Raw genomic sequence first — 13,944 nt, forward strand, 5'->3', positions numbered from 1 at the left:
ACCAGAATTGTATTTGAAACCTTTTAACAATTTTAGTGACTGTTGCTACATTATCTCATGCTTTCGCTCTGTCTCCATCTTGTTCTCACTTTCTCAATCCCTCTCACCAAATCACTGACTACCACTAACTCAGTATCTTTTACTATCATAATGTGTACTATATTTTTCCAAGGTATTGTCTTGTTAATTTAGATGACATGAACAACGTATATTAAGAAATAATATTGTATATGTTATGTAAATGTATACCGAATAACAATGTCATGTTACCTAACACGTTGTCATTGTTTTTGTCCTTCTGCAGTCTGACCCATTGTTATATGTCTGACACGAAGAGGATCTCTGCTACCTCCATCTATTTTGAGTCCATGCCCTGCAAGCTCAACGTAAGTAGAGACCCCCTGTCACCCCAGCCCAGGTTACTAGGCTTTTTCTCAATTTGCCTTTCCTCGATTGCTTGTCCTCCTTCCTCACCTCCTTCCCTTTGAAGGAGAAGGTCTGACGGAGGGACCTAGGATCCTCTCCTCCAATGCAAATTTGAGAAAGAGGAATCAAGGAAAGACTAATTGAGAGCCCTAATGTAACCCTGTCCAGTGTCCACACTCTCTGATCTTTACACCCTCGCACCCTCACTGCAAATTTTTTTGTTTAATATTTCTGCAGAGATGTGCGAGATTTTGGCAATTTAGCCCTTTTTCTACTTACTCAGTCAGATTAACTCATGGATACCATTTTTATGTTTCTGCATGCAGTTTGAAGGAAGTTGCTAACTAGCGTTAGCTCAATTGATAACTAGTGTTACCGCAATGACTGGCTGTTCCTGTAGACTTCCAGTCATTGCGGTAACACTAGTTAGCAACTTTCAACTTCCTTCACATTGCACACAGAGACACAAACATGGTATCCATGAGTTCAACTGACTCTAGGTAAGTAGAAAAAGGGCCTAGTTGCCAAAATCTCACAATATCCCTTTAAGATCAGTGACAAGTTACATCTGTAGCAAACAGAGCGAGCAGGGGCGCGAATGAGACCCACGAGCGCACAGCCACCGCTTGTTCCTCAACTCACTACAGTGCAGTGGTGCTACCTTTGCCACTGCTACTGAAGAAAATCTTAGGGGAAACACTGTTGGTGATCAATGTAGACCTGTAGTAGTGGTGTGTTGTACTGATCAAGGCTTCGGTGTGTGTGTGTGCGCGCTCCAGTGTGTGTGTGTGTGTGCGTGTGTGCAAAGTTTGGGTGTGTTTATCCGTGTGTGTTGTGGTGGTGATGTGATCAATGGTGTGTGTGTCTCCTCTACTCTGCGTGTGTGTCTGTGTGATGGATGAATGGGCAGGCCCCCACTGTAGGAGAGATAATAGGAAATCAACATGCCTGCCGGCGGGGTCCACTCTATCCTACTCTCTCACACACACACCACTTTGTCCTATTCTCTCTGTCCTCCATCCTCAAAATGATCTTTACCTTGATGTAGTGAGGGGCGATGTGTGTGAGACCACCTTGATGGAGTGAGGAGGGATCTAGAGATTATTCCTCTCTAAATAAAGCAGGTTTCCCTGTCCTGTAGAAGCTGTGGGTGCAAAGCTTTGGGGTTGATGACAATTGAATGGGACCGATATGGAGAAACGTATACCTTTTTCAGGGCTTTCTGCCTGTATGCATAGGTTTCTTATTCCCTCATTTAGCTGTAAAGCTTCAGTCTCTAACAGGTGTTTGTGTACAGGTGTTTGCCCTCCATCTCTCACTCTTGCCCTCACTCCTTTCCTCTCTCTCACCAGCCTGCCACATGACTCATTGACTACGACCAGCTGGAGATGACTGGCCGTCTCTTCCGGCCCAAGGTGATCATCGCAGGCACCAGCGCCTATGCACGCCTCATTGACTACGCTCGCATCAAGAAGGTACAGACACTTTCTCTTACTAACTCTCTCTCGGTCTCTCTCGCGCTTCCTGTCTTCTCTGCCGGTCTTCTATATCTCTCGTCTCTGTCTCTTTCTTTCTCAGTCTTCTCTCACTTTCAGATTCAGATAAGCTTTTATAGCATGAATGACAAGGCCACTGTTGCTAAAGCGAAGTGAGATAATGACATCAACAATAACAATAAATTATTCAATAATGGTGATTAGAGAAAGGGGAAAACATATACTGAACAAAAATATAAATGCGACATGTATAGTGTTGGTCCCATGTTTCATGAGGTGAAATAAAAGATCCCAGAAATGTTCCATACGCACAAAAAGCTCTCTCTCAAATGGTGTGCACAAATTTGTTTACATCCATGTTTGTGAGCATTTCTCCATTGCCAAGATAATCCATCCACCTGACAGGTGTGGTATATCAAGAAACTGATTAAACAGCATGATCATTACACAGGTGCGTCTTGTGCTGGGGACAATAAAAGGCCACTCTAAAATGTGCAGTTTTGTCACACAACACAATACCAAAGATTTGAGGGCGCGTGCAATTGGCACGTTGACTGCAAGAATGTCCACCAGAGCTGTTGCCAAAGAATGTAATGTTTGTTTCTCTAACATAAGCCGTCTCCAACGTTGTTTTAGAGAATTTGGCAGTATAAATCATGTTAACCGCTAATGCTAATCGCTAGTTAGCTGGCTAAATTTACTAAGAGTCAGAGCAAACGCAGCTAACTAATACAGCATGGTACCAGTGTTGTGTAGGCCTAGAGAAGCATGTTTGTGCAACGTTATCTTCTAAAATCAGAGCTGAATAGGCAAAGCATTAATAGCTAGTTAGCTAAATGAGGTAAGAAAACATGCATTGTAATATCTAATTAGGGTACCCTGGAAACTTTGACCAACACTTTTTCATGTCAAACAACAATGTATTCATGGTGCTGCCAACTATAGAATTAGAATAATCATTCTATTTCCATGATTCCAACAGTTCAACAATTAACTAGGCCTACGTTTTTTGCCCATATCCTGCAGCCCTGTGTGGCACAGTGTAGAAATTATAACAAAGGTGCAGGAAATGCATAAATTGATGAGAATGCTGGTAATATTTTTTTTTTTTTCTTCGTTGGATTGAACAGTATAAAACAATCAGAATGGAGAAAGCCCCATTTGAAATCACTTATAATTTGTGTTGCCACCCTAGGGCCATGAACTACTTATAAATAATATTTCGATATTCAAAAACATAAAATACCGTCAAATTTGAAAAATATTGTGATCGGATGTTTTGGCCATATCGCCCAGCCCTATACTTGGCTACCATACAGTAGTATTGGGGTCAGAATTACATAGAAAAATTGTAACCAAATATTTATTGGGACATTTCTATTGCTGAATTTGGATTTGATAGCATAAAATGCTCTTCTGTTTTTTTTCACTCGGTGCCTTTGTAGCCAGCCTGAAACTCCCTGACAAGTTTATTTCCAGGCCCAGGTAATTATAGCTGGTACTGTGCATTAGTGTAGTTCCACTGTAGGTAAACTGGTACCAGTTTCCCTGGAATCTGGCTTTCTGAAAGATTAATGTTTTTTGTCTTTCTAAGTTTACTGTTTGTGGGCATCTTTGGCAGTACTGCTCTACAAGGGATACGCTCCGTTGTAATCCTTGTTCTGTGGGTGACAACAAAACAAAGTTGTCAGCGTACAACAGGCATGGGGCTGCATAAATATAACAATGTTAGGCGGGGATGCAGCCTCAGTCCAACTCCACGTCCTAGTGTAAAAAAGAATCAGTTATTTATTATTATTCATAAGGATTTCAAGGTGTCGTATGTTTTCCCCACTATACCAATTTGGAGGAGTTTGTATAATAGTCCATCGTGCCAAACTTGAAGTCTACAAAGCAGGCAAACTTTTCTTGTTCCTTTTGATATTTAGGTTTATGAGAGTGTGGAGGGAGTAAATGTGATCTGAGGTGCAATGTTACGGATACAGTATCCTGTATGTGTTTTTGTGTTTTTCCTCTCCTTCTGCCCTAATCACAGGTGTCCTTTGTGTTCCTGATTGGTGGTCGTTGGGGTGTCCCACCTGTCCGACATCCGTTTTTCTGCTGATTGCTGAGGTGGACCAATCAGTGGACATTCCTCTGCATTGCACCACCTGTTTCTGGTTTTTCACTCACATCACACATCCCATTGTTTTAAAAGCCAGTCAGTTGTGTTTGCTGACAGAGACTATTTTTGTTTGTGAGTATGGATACTGTGGTGTCCTGTTTTTTGTGTACTCACTCATTTGCTGGTTACTCTGTATGGTAACCATGTTGTGTGTTCCTTGGAAAAGGGGGATACATTACCCGTAGAAAGAACATTGTCTAAAAATACTAGTTAGACCTGAGTGGACCACCCACTGTATTTTTGTATGGTTAGCAGTAGCTTAGCGGTTCTTGAAGCAGGCAAGATCAGTTTAGGGTTTTTTGACATTGTTTCATTCCTTGGCTCCTGCTCAGCCCCTTTTCCCAAACCTTTACCATGTTGTCACGACCGTCTGACGAATGAGTAGACCAAAGCGCAGCGCGTTGAGCGAACATGACTTTATTTAATTAAAGCCTGGAACAAAACAACAAATAAAGAACGATACGTGAAGTCCTCTGTAACACTGACAGAACATGGAACAAAAACCCACAAACACAAGGTGAACACAGACAGTTTAAATATGGCTCCCAATCAGAGATAACGAGCCGACAGCTGACACTCGTTACCTCCGATTGGGAGTCATTTGACCAAACAAGGAAAACACAACCAATGACAACCCAACCAAACCAAACACAACCAAAACGAACACACCCTGGCTCAAAATACAAAGTCCCGGAGCCAGAGCGTGACAGTACCCCCCCCTAAAGGCGCGGACTGCGACCGCGCCTCAAAACCCCAAATAGGGGAGGGCTGGGTGGGTGTTGCTCCTCGGAGGCGGCTCCGGCTCCGGGCTTGACCACCACCCTACTTCAATCCCCCCGTAATGGCCCCGATCCGATCTGACCCAGCTGGCTGGATCAGGACTGACGACGCGCACCCCTGGCTTAGCGCGTGAGGCAGGAACGGACCGGACCTGGCTGACGATACGCACCCCTAGGCTTGGTGCGTGGAGCCGGAACGGACCTCACCAGGCTGACGACTCGCATCCCTGGCTTGGTGCGAGTAGCAGGAATGGGCTGGACCAGGCTGACGACTCGCATCCTTGGCTTGGTGCGAGTAGCAGGAACAGGCTGGACCAGGCTGACGACTCGCACCCCTGGCTTGGTGCGAGTAGCAGGAACGGGTTGGACCAGGCTGGCGACTCGCACCCCTGGTTTGGTGCGAGTGGCAGGAACAGGCCGGGTCGGGCTGGCGACGCACCCCGTAGGCTTTGTGCGTGGAGCAGGAACAGGCCGGGCAGGGCTGTCGACGCACACCGTAGACTTGGTGCGTGGAGCAGGAACAGGCCGGGCAGGGCTGTCGACGCACACCGTAGACTTGGTGCGTGGAGCAGGAACAGGCCGGGCAGGGCTGTCGACGCACACCGTAGACTTGGTGCGTGGAGCAGGAACAGGCCGGGCAGGGCTGTCGACGCACACCGTAGACTTGGTGCGAGGAGCAGGAACGGGCCGGGCAGGGCTGGCGACGCACACCGTAGGTTTGGTGCGTGGAGCAGGGACAGGCCGGACCGTACTGGGAACACACACCACTGGCTTTAAACGGGGATCAGGAACGGGCCGGACCGGACTGGCAATCCACCTCAGTCCCTCTCGCCGTGCCTCTACGACTTCCTTCCCTCCTCTCGCCAATGGCTCCCGTAACCCGGTGGCCTTCTCTCCTCTTCTCCTATTTCGCCCTGTGGCAGCCTCCTGCTGCCCAGTCGCCCATGCCGTGTGCCCCCCCCTAAAAAATTATTGGGGGTGCCTCTCCTCCGTCCGACGATGGCACTGCTGACGCCGCTGCTCCTCTCTCGCCAGGGCCTTGATCCTACCCCAAGGTCCCTTGCCCCCGAGCATGTCCTCCCAGGACCACACTTTGCCCACCTGGGCCATCGCCAGCCTCTCTATCTCCTTTCCCGGCGCTTCCTCCCATGTCCAGTCTGCCTCCGTCTGGACACGCTGCTTGGTCGTTGTATGGTGGGTTTTTCTGTCACGACCGTCTGACGAATGAGTAGACCAAAGCGCAGCGCGTTGAGCGAACATGACTTTATTTAATTAAAGCCTGGAACAAAACAACAAATAAAGAACGATACGTGAAGTCCTCTGTAACACTGACAGAACATGGAACAAAAACCCACAAACACAAGGTGAACACAGACAGTTTAAATATGGCTCCCAATCAGAGATAACGAGCCGACAGCTGACACTCGTTACCTCCGATTGGGAGTCATTTGACCAAACAAGGAAAACACAACCAATGACAACCCAACCAAACCAAACACAACCAAAACGAACACACCCTGGCTCAAAATACAAAGTCCCGGAGCCAGAGCGTGACACATGTGTTCATAATAAACATTGTGTTTGACAGTAGCTTATGGTTGTCGGTGTATTTTTGTTCTCACTGTTTCCGTGTCTCTATTCTAATTTGCATGAGTTATGTTACGGGTCTCTTTTCCATCCATCCTAGACTTTTAAAGCTACGGGGTTCGTAACATGCAAGGTTTGGGGAAGAAGCCACTGACATTTGTTCAGGGTATTTTGTTAATTAACGTAAGAATTCTGTTATTGTTCTTCCCCATATTACTGCTCATACAGATGACTAGCGGCAGGTTAGCCTAGCGGTTAAGAGCATTGGGCCAGTAACCGAAAGGTTGTTGGTTCGAATCCCTAAGCCAGCAAGGTGGAAAAATGGTGGATGTCAATTAAGGCAGTCCCCCACACCTCTCTGATTCGGAGGGGCTGGGTTAAATGCGGAAGACACATTGCAGTTGAAAGCATTCAATTGTGCAACTGTCTATCCCCTTTCCCTCTGTAGTTATTAGGGTTGAATTTGTCTCCTTTTTTGTAGATGGGTGTTATTAGACCTTTGTTCCTGAGTCAAGGAAACATCAAGTTTCCATATTAAGTTAAATAATTTAAGCAGTCCACCAGCTTAGGGTTGCTCAGTTTCAGCATTTCTGGTCTGTATGCCTTCTTTAGATATTTTATTTCATTTATTGTGATGGGGAAGTCTAGAGGATTCTGCTTAGGCTTAATTGATTTTTCAAAATCCTCTAGTTTCTGTGTATCTCAGAGGGGTTTAGAGCCTTTATTTAAAATGTATTGTAAAGGTTTCCAAAGTACTTTCTCCAGATTGTTCCATTTTGAATAGCTAATTCTGTTTTATTGTTATTCATGTTTTTGTATAATTCCCAGAATGAGTTTTGATCAATGGCCTCTTCAATTTGATTTATTTTGATATGCTTTTCTTTTTCGGAGTTTCTGCGGTTCCGGATTTCAGAGCATGTTCAGGATCCGCTACCGCTTCTCCATCTGAGACCGAGTCCTTTCAGCTGCTGCTCACTCACTCACTCCGTGATTCTGCTGCCACTTGCATGAAAGACAGTTCGAAGAAACGTATTGGTCTGTTGTAACCGTAATCTATTGCAAACATAAGCATGCACGACACAACAGGCAATCTAGCAATTGCATGTATTTTTTCAGGAGGGGAGTTAACCTACATGCAGTATATAGGCTATATGTAAGCAGCATATCAACCAAGCAAGACACAGACAGGGTGTCAATAGTGATTTAATGTGCAAACATTGGCTATTCGGAGGGAGTAATTTTTTCAGCAACTCTGGCTATATGGCAGCATAGAGATTACATCACACAAAACACTGACAGTTTTGCCCCAATGCAATGTGTAGGCTGCGTCTTGCTTGTGTTACGGCAATATCCGTTACAACAGCCAGAGAAGGTTGCAGCCTTCATAATATACACTGAACAAAGTGTTGGTCCCGTGTTTCATGAGCTGAAAATGTTTTTGTTGTTGCACACAACACAATGACACATATGTCTCAAGTTGAGGGAGCGTGAAATTGGCATGCTGACCGCAGGAATGTCCACCAGAGCTGTTGCCAGAGAATTTAATGTTTATTTCTCGACCATAAGCTGCCTGAATGTCGTTTTAGAGAATTTGGCAGTATGTCCAACCGGCCTCACATCCGCAGACCACGTGTAACCACGCCAGCATGAGGAGTATTTCTGTCTGTAATAAAGCCCTTTTGTGGGGAAAACCCATTCTGATTGGCTAGGCCTGGCTCCCCAGTGGGTGGGCCTATGTCCTCCAAGGCCCACCATGGCTGCACCCCTACCCCGTCATGTGAAATCCATAGATTAGGGCCTAATGAATTTATTACATTTGACTGATTTCCTTAAATGAGCTGTAACTCAGTAAAATATTTGAAATTGTTGCATTTATTTTGGTTCGGTGTAAATATAATTTTGGAATGTTCGTTCCAATCGCTGCCAAGTTTTAATTTAATATTTTCAGAAATATGAAGCAGAGCTATGGGCTTCATCAAATTGGTTGAGGGTTCAGAAGAGGGTGAGTAAAGCATAGCTAGAGTAAAGAGAGAAATGTGAATGTGTGTGTAAAATAACACACGCGCCAAACTTGATTCGTCTCCTTAGTTTTGAGAAAGACGTTTCCAGTGGGGTTTGTATGCTTCCAGTGCATGTGAATAGTTAAGGTGCAATTCCTCATTGGTTGGCTTTCTGTGTTTTTTTGTTGGAGAGCGTTTGTAGAACTTTTCTGGAGGATATACATTCTTGGTCAATTTTTATTTTATTTGTTATGTTATTGTTTATCCTAACATTTGAAATTGAAGCCAATATTTCATATACATTATTGATGAATTTGGTTGCTGAATTTACTCCCTCTAGGTTAGGTTGTAAAGTAGTGGTTTAACATGGCAATTACAGTAAAACCTCAATTAATAGCCCAGGTGTTTATTTGCTTAAATCACTGAACACAACAGGCGTTTATTAGAGATGGGCTTCTATTTCCTTAAAGAGTGACTGCCCTTAAAAACCAACTAATCCCTTTGAAAACAGCCTATGTGGCATCGATATGAGTCAAATATTTATTATATTGTCAAAATGTGCTACAAAGTGTAAATAGGATAAATTTTTTCAAAGTCAGTCTCGTCTAAAACGGAGTTTGGAACCTCAGTGCGTCACAATGGGTAAATGTAAGGTTGGGTTTGGATTACAATTGTCAGCAAATGATGCATCTCCGCCCACTTCGCTTTCCTTCATTGAATGGGGCTCTGTTGTTTCATCGCCCTGAACCAACGCGTTCAAAGGATCACGGCCGTTTGAGCCTGAAAAGCGCTATACGGATTGACCAAGCAATGCATGCTTTCAGCTAGGTTGAAGCAGGATGGTGGAAACTTCGGTTTGCATGCCCTGCCGAAGGAATAGGTTGGAGGTCGTTGGTCCGCAGTGGTGGTAAGTATACCGGTAGCTAGACCATACTGCAGATTGCTGGTTATATATATATATTGTTATAATAATAATAATAGCTAGCTAGCTAGTTGGCTAACATTAGCCTACCTCAATACAACTTGGATTTGCCTTGGAAACACGATAACATTTCAAAAGAAGGCAAATAATAAGTAGGATAAAACATTTTTTTTTTTTTTATATGCATTTCCTGCACTCATTTGAGATCATTTCCACACTGCCACGTTAGGGCTGCGCGATATTGGCAAAACATTAGCGGCTAACACGATTTAGCTTAAACTTGGTAAGAAAAGACAAACTAGCTGTTTGCAGATGTAAGAAACACAAAGTAATAGTGTAATTTATATTAAGAAGCAAAGTGGAAACATCGTTGTCATCAACATTGTTGCATTGACCATGCAGACTGAACGCAAGTGTCTCGTGGTCAAGCAACAACAAATGCACTCCTTGAGTGATGGGGCGGGGCTAGGTCTGTGTGGAAAGTGGCATGGAGAGAGAGCAGAGAGGGATGACTCAAGTAGCAGTACAAACTATAAAAATGGACGTTACACACAGCATATCACATTTAACAAGCCAAACATTCAAATATAGAAGGTAAAGTAAAAACCCAAACTGGTCTGTGCAGCAATACCGGCATATAGTAGAATACGGTATACCACCCAGCCCTAGGATCAGGGAACTCCTGCTGTATAGGGGACACCACACAGTAATGTATGACCAGTGACATGTTTGCCAAGGTAGCCCAATTACCACCAGACAAAATGCCGATAGGCACAGTATTTGTATTGGCTGGGAATTAAAGATGAAAAGGTGCACATTGTTAATATTAGCAGAACACTGCTTCTATGGTATTATGTAAAGGTTGTTTATTTTACATGGACCTGTTACTACATTTGAATGTTATCAAAGCACTTACTTTAGAATATCTTGTTAATGTTACTCATTGTGTATTTATTCCTTATGTTATAATTTTTCTATTTTTCTCTCTGCATTGTTGGGAAGGGCCCGTAAGTAAGCATTTCACTGTTAGTCTACACTTGTTGTTTATGACGCATGTGACAAACAAAATTGGATTCGATTTTTAAAATGTAGCTACATAAATTCAGCAATTGCATTCTTGTCATATTACTCAGTAGGCTAATGACCTATTAAAAGCTTCCTCCGGCATCTCACTATACATCTGCCTGTAGTTATTGAACTCAACCTGCAAGAGGTTTGTTTGCTGTGATTGAGTGGGGGCAAACCGCTGTGGGCAAGGTTCTGACAGATGGGTGTGTCTTGGTGGTGGCAGGGACACACAAGAAACATCCACATCAAACCACACCTTCAAGCCAACTTGCGTTTGACTTCTGTCATGGCCGCCAGCATTTCTTGAGAGACAAAAAAAACGAGTCCAAATCAGCAGGTGCAGTTCCCCTTAAATGCACACAGCTTTTGCTCATTTGCTTAGTTAATTGTTTAATTCCAGCATTCACTTCCATCATTTTAATAAATTGCTTCATTCCTGCACTGTTATTTACATGCTCACATTTCTTTTGTCTTAGTATACCCCCCTAAACAATTGTTTTCCTTCACAATTATTATTCTCTTTGACTGTGCATTTGTCAGTTATTACTTTAGCCACTAGAGGGAGATCAGTCGATTTCTAGGGTTCTGTACTGCCGAAGTTGACTGTTTTTGTGGATGTCAGTTAGATAGCAGTTCTCAGCTGCTAGCAGTTTATTAGTGGCTATTTAAAAACGGATGATATACATTTGTCATTACTGAATCATTTAATGTAACAAATCAAACATTAAACATCATAAACAATTCATGTTAACCTCAAACAATTCATTTAGACCCAGCATTTATTTGAAACAGCTGTTTATTTGCTGAAATGTGTGTCGTTGCCGGCTAATAGAGACTGCGTTTAATGGAAGTTTTACGTTTATTTTAGGATTATCCATGTTCAGTTTGAATTCCTCCATTTTGGTTTGTCCATTTAATGTTTGGAATTAGTAAATATAGTTTATCTACAGGTAGGGGGTTTGCTGATGGTTTGTCAGACTGTTGACAGTATAGCACCCTTTGGGAGTGGTCAGACAAAGGCATTGATTTATTTAGGTGGTACAGTTGAAGTCAGAAGTTTACATACACTTAGGTTGGAGTCATTAAAACTCGTTTTTCAACCACTCAACCACTCCACAGTGGGTCAGAAGTTTACATACACTAACTTGACTGAGCCTTTAAACAGCTTGGAAAATTCCAGAAAATGATGTCATGGCTTTAGAACGTTCCGATAGGCTAATTGACATCATTTGAGTCAATTGGAGGTGTACCTGTAGATGTATTTCAAGGCCTACCTTCAAACTCAGTGCCTCTTTGGTTGACATCATGGGAAAATCAAAAAGAAATCAGCCAAGACCTCAGAACATTTTTTGTAGACCTCCACAAGTCTGGTTCATCCTTGGGAGCAATTTCCAAACGCCTGAAGGTACCACGTTCATCTGTACAAACAATAGTACGCAAGTATAAACACCATGGGACCACGCAGCCGTTATACCACTCAAGAAGGAGACACGTTCTGTCTCCTAGAGTTGAACGTACTTTGGTGCGAAAAGTGTAAATCAATCCCAGAACAGCAGCAAAATACCTTGTGAAGATGCTGGAGGAATTTGGTATTTGGTCTAAGGTACTGCATCGCAGTGCTAGCTGTGCCACTAGAGATCCTGGTTCGAATCCAGGCTCTGTCGTAGCCAGCCGCGACCGGGAGACCCATGGGGCGGCGCACATTTGGCCCAGCGTCGTCCAGGATATGGGAGGGAATGGCCGGCAGGGATGTAGCTCAGTTGGTAGAGCATGGCGTTTGCAACGCCAGGGTTGTGGGTTCGATTCCCACGGTACACTCACTAACTGTAAGTCGCTCTGGATAAGAGCGTCTGCTAAATGATGTAAATGTAAATCTATATCGACATAACCTGAAAGGCTGCTCAGCAAGGAAGAAGCCACTGCTCCAAAACCACCATAAAAAAGCCAGACTACGGTTTGCAACTGCACATGGGGACAAAGATCATACTTTTTGGAGAAATGTCCTCTGGTCTGATGAAACAAATAGAACTGTTTGGCCATAATGACCATTGTTATGTTTGGAGGAAAAAGGGAGTCCTTGCAAGCCGAATAACACCATCCCAACTCTGAAGCACGGGGGTGGCAGCATCATGCTGTGGGGGGTGCTTTGCTGCAGGAGGGACTGGTGCACTTCACAAAATAGATGGCTTCATGAAGAAGGAAAATTATGTGGATATATTGAAGCAACATCTCAAGACATCAGTCAAGAAGTTAAAGCTTGGTCGCAAATGGGTCTTCCAAATGGACAATGACCCAAAGCATACTTCCAAAGTTGTGGCAAAATGGCTTAAGGACAACAAAGTCAAGGTATTGGAGTGGCAATTTTGGACAGAACTAAACAGCGTGTGCGAGCAAGGAGGCCTACAAACTTGATTCAGTTACACCAGCTCTGTCAGGAGGAATGGGCCAAAATTCACCCAACTTATTGTGGGAAGCTTTTGGAAGGCTACCCGAAACATGTGACCCAAGTTAAACAATTTAAAGGCAATGCTACCAAATACTAATTGAGTGTAAACATCTGACCCACTGGGAATGTGATGAAAGAAATAAAAGCAAAAATAAATCACTCTACTAATATTCTGACATTTCACATTCTTAAAATAAAGTGGTTATCCTAACTGACCTAAGACAGCGAATTTTTACTAGGATTAAATGTCAGGAATGATGAAAAACTGATTTTAAATGTATTTGGCTAAGGTGTATGTAAACTTCCGACTTCAACTGTATGTCTGTGATGGCGTAGTCCAGCACACTACATCCTAAAGCTGAGCAGCATGGAAATCTCCTGAGAGAATCTACTGCCGTTCACAATGTAGAAACCCAAGCTTTTACAGCGGTGCACCACCCGTTTCCCACTTGTTAACTGCACTGTTACTATTGTTTCTGTTAGTTGTATTTAATGTAGGGTATAGTTGGGTATTTCCAAATGTGCGCATTCCATTGAATGTCAACGTAATCAATTTCTTTCCCCGTTCTGGCATTTAAATCCCCACATATCAGGACAGAATCCATTGACAAGAAGTGAATGGATTGTTTTATAAAAGCAAGCCTATTTGAAATAAGGGGATTCGGTTGGTGGTATGTAGATTGCACATAGGTAAAGTATTTGGGATGGAATTATTTAATCTATTTTAATCTATTAAAAATCGATGACTGTTGTAACTGGTGTTAGTACATTTCTCTCTCTCCCTTTCTCTTACACACTTTATACTCACCTTCTTTCCCCCCCTGCAGTCTCTCCACTATCACTAAGGCAGTTCTATTCATCCGTAGGGCTACAGTAAAGTTGTTATGTCCTGTATTTTAACTCTCCTAGTAAATCTACCACTGGCTTGATTCTTAAAATGTGTGATCGGGGGAGAGATAATAATGATAATGCATATTTAATTAATTATTTACATAGTGTCACGAACTGACTCAAAGTTCGTAAACAAAAGGGAGACAACGTGGAGACAAGGAATAC

This window comes from Coregonus lavaretus (genome assembly GCF_964263955.1).
Source record: "Coregonus lavaretus genome assembly, chromosome: 8".
Taxonomy (NCBI): Eukaryota; Metazoa; Chordata; class Actinopteri; order Salmoniformes; family Salmonidae; genus Coregonus; species Coregonus lavaretus.